The sequence below is a fragment of the Cryptomeria japonica genome, chromosome 7 (genome assembly GCF_030272615.1).
Source record: "Cryptomeria japonica chromosome 7, Sugi_1.0, whole genome shotgun sequence".
Taxonomy (NCBI): Eukaryota; Viridiplantae; Streptophyta; class Pinopsida; order Cupressales; family Cupressaceae; genus Cryptomeria; species Cryptomeria japonica.
The window spans coordinates 306,893,061-306,896,993 of record NC_081411.1 but is presented as its reverse complement, the minus strand read 5'-3'; positions in this window follow the sequence as shown (position 1 = coordinate 306,896,993).

Sequence of the window (3,933 nt, the reverse complement as noted above, 5' to 3'; positions counted from 1 at the left end):
AAAAGTAAAATAAGTGACTGTAAAAACATAGAAATTACAACTAAAATAAGTAAGGAACACCGAAATATTAGCACTTCCAGGTCGGTTAGGCATTCCTATTAAATGCAAACCAACCATCTTCTTAAGTCTTCCTAAGTCACATCTCTTTCTTTAAATGAACCTGTATATGGTGAAAATGGATAATAATAATAATCGAGATTGAAAGGCTAAATGAATCCAACCACTAAACCCTAGCCTAACAATGAACAAAGATCCACCATAACATATGAAGATTACCTAAGACAATGCAAATAACTCAAAATCACAAAGATTATACCATCACATGTCCAATAGGGTTTTTGATCTCCATTCTTCCTATCTCCATTGATCTTGCTTGATATATTTGCTCTCAGATTTTTATATGCACAAGAGTTCAACAAAGAACGGAATGTGGTTGCAAGTAGGATCGTAGTGTAGCCAAGTACTCCAAAATCAGTCATTAGGGTTTGACAATGAAGAAAGCATCTCCTTAAATAGAAGATACAATAAGAAATGGAGGGTTAAGATTGAGAGGTGTAAAAAGAGAGGTCGGCTAGGATTAGAGGGTAGGTAAAAGAAATACCAAAATAATGAAAGAGGTAGGTAGTGTATGAATTAAGAGATGAATGACATGTGTCATGTGTAGAAAAAGATAATGAATTAATTAAATAAATAAAGATTTATTTAATTAATAGAAGAAATAGGACAATTAAATAAATAAAATATTTATTTAATTTAGGAAAGGGATAATTTAAATAAATAAATGTATTTATTTAAATGAGAAATAAGGCTAGAAGAGGATAAATGAATTAATTAAATAAATAAAAATTTATTTAATTAATAGAAGAATTAGGCTTAGATAATTAAATAAATAAAATATTTATTTAATTAGACATGACAATTTTGAGTGTCTACATTTTGCCCCTCTTTGAGACAATGCGGCTTATCGCGTTGTTTCAAAGAAGATAAGATGAACTGATACAGAGTTGCCCCAGAATGGGAATGATATGCCCCCTCGAGAGATTGGATGAAAATGTCTGAAAAGATTGCAGACAATCTCTCGATAAGAAAGAAAGGCTAGAATGGGTTGACCGAATAAAGTGACAAAGTCACAGGATGAAGAATACTGACTCGGGAAATGAGGGCGAGGGCTAGGGTAGGCTATAAGATAGACCATGGGCAAAAGACATCCTCATTGTCATCCACACCCTTACAAGATCACAGTGCAGAGCGAGAAAAGAGCAGCAGCAGTCAGCAGCAATGACCTTCGTTCACAGATTCGACCGCGTTCGCCGATTCCAGAGGCCAGCAGAGGCAGGAGAGCCGGTAAGTACCATGAAACCTCCTCGTACTTTCACGCATTTCAATTTTTGTCATTAATGCTCAATAGGTAGCAATAAATGCGCTAGGAATAGGGTAGTTAAAAAAAATGCAAAAACGCGCAACCGCGTCTGTGTCTAGGCCAGGCGCGTCTGTGTTCAACAGGCGCGTCTGTGTCGGGTCTAGGCGCGTCTATGCCTGGAAGCGCGTTTGTGATTATTATGGACGCGTTTATGAATTTTAGACACGTTTGTGCCCTGTAGGGGCGTCTATGTTCCCTAGCCGCGTTTGTGAAAGGTATAGGCACGTTTGTGTTCAGGAAGCGTGTCTGTGTTGCAGAAGCGCGTTTGTGTAGTCTATAAGCGCGTTTATGAGTTAAAAGCGCGTTTGTGTGTAAAAATGCATAGTTTGAGTCTTCTAGGTCAAATCGGCAGTTCTGTGATGAACATACGCTGTCGATTGGATAAGCTGTTGAGAGGATACACTCGAATAGGTCCTCTAGGAAGACTAGGATAGATCAAGGCACTTTGTGATGAACAGGGAGCACCAAGATAGGCAGCACTTTGTGATAAACAGGGAGTGCGAATGTGAGTAACGCTTTGTGATGAACAGGGAGCACTACTAGGATAGATAGCAACACTTTGTGATGAACAGTGAGTGTCACTAGGATAGATAACCATATGCATTTAGATAGCAAGTAGCATTTTGTGATGAACAGTGAATGCCACAATAACTGACATGATTGATTGTTTGACTGCAGGAGTATCTGCCTATGTTGGAGTCACGGGAGAGATTCCCGTCGACTCAGAGGTTGCGACCAGAGTTGTCGATTCAGGACAGGATTGCTATTGAGGAGATGGGCCTCAGACACGTGCTATATGTGCCCAAGTTTCGGGGAAACATGGGTTTGCTGACTGCACTGGCGGAGAGATGGCACTCTGAGACTTGCACGTTTCACTTGCCTATGGGGGAGATGACAGTGACGCTGGAGGATGTCTATAGGATACTGCACATACCGATCGATGGAGAGCTGATCCCATACGATCGAGACGGAGACAGGGAGGCGCTGAGACGGGTATTCCAGGATCTCGGTTTGGAGATGAGAGCAGGGCACGTGGCATGGGATACCATGACCACGACAGGTTTAGCCTTACCAGCTATTATTGGAGGAGCCATCAGTGGTTTCTTGTGTCCTGACAGGGCTACACGGGGGTTGGCGGTGGGTTGGGGAGGAGCATTGGAGATACTGGTGACTGAGCACACTAGATATGCATGGGGGCCATGTGTCTTGGCGCATCTTTACTATGAGCTGCATCAGTTTGTATATCACAGATCAGTGGGTTTGGGCTGCGGAGTGACTCTCCTATAGGTGTGGGCATATGAGCACCTTCCTATCACATGACCTATTCATTTCAGAGGCAGAGGGTAGGGACGAAGTTTTGTACATTTATACGATATGATTACGTCACAGCCTCGGATTGGTCGGCTGGAGCACTGGAGACGCGTCATAGATGATATTGATATGGTTATTTGGAGGCCGTACCTGGGGTGTGAGGAGTGGGATGATGATGCAGTGGAGCTGCCGTATACATTTAGGAGTAGGTATCTGATTGGGCGGACGCCCTACATTTTAGAGAGGCAGCTAGTTGATAGGGTTGGTAGACAGTTCGGCCAGATCTAGAGGATGCCGCGAGGCTCGGGCATGTATGCCCATACAGTCAGGGATCAGGCACAGTTCGGGCCGCTATTATCGTATGATCAGGCCGTGACATAGATGACCGAGATGATGCCATTACCTTGGGATATGTGGCCGGAGGTAGAGGATGCAGGGATGGACGCAGAGTACTCTGCATATTGGGCAGAGCATCCGTTTCCGAAGTTGACAGATCCAGGAGAGCTGTTGGAGGGAGAGGTTGGAGGGGATGATGATGATGATGGTGGAGGGGATGGAGGTAGGGGCCGACGGAGGCAGAGGGGAGTAGTGGGGGAGAGGCGGGTAGCACCTCGGAGGGAGGGAGGACAGGAGGGAGCAGCCCAGGTGGTGAGGGGTCGAGGTGGATTGCCCCTACAGGTACCAGCAGCACAGGGTCCTAGAGCACAGGGACCTAGATAGGGACAGGTGCAGGGACAGGCACAGGTGCAGAAACAGGTGCAGGTTCCTAGGGATGGTCAGAGACAGGTACCTATTCAGGCACCGAGGCAGGTACAGGGGGAGGCACAGGTACAGGCACCCACAGAGGGGGAGCCACAGGAAAAGGCTGAGGGTGGAGATCCTGAGGAGGATGAGCTACTAGAGCTGAGAGAGATCTGCCAGGGCCAGGCAGACGAGATTGCGGAGTTGGAGCGGGAGAGGGATCACCTAAGGATCAGGCTCCGAGATACAGAGCGAGAGAGGGACCAGGCCATCCAGCGATATACTGAAGTCGAGACAGCTCTGAGGGCAGGGAGGCAGGCGGCAGAGGACGCAGGGGCAGGCTACGCATATGTGTTGCGAGCCGGAGAGGAGATTGGCTATTGGAGGGACCTGTACTATGGTGCCGTGCCAGCGGATAAGCGGGCGAGGAGCTTCCATAGACCATCGCGGACAGCGACGGC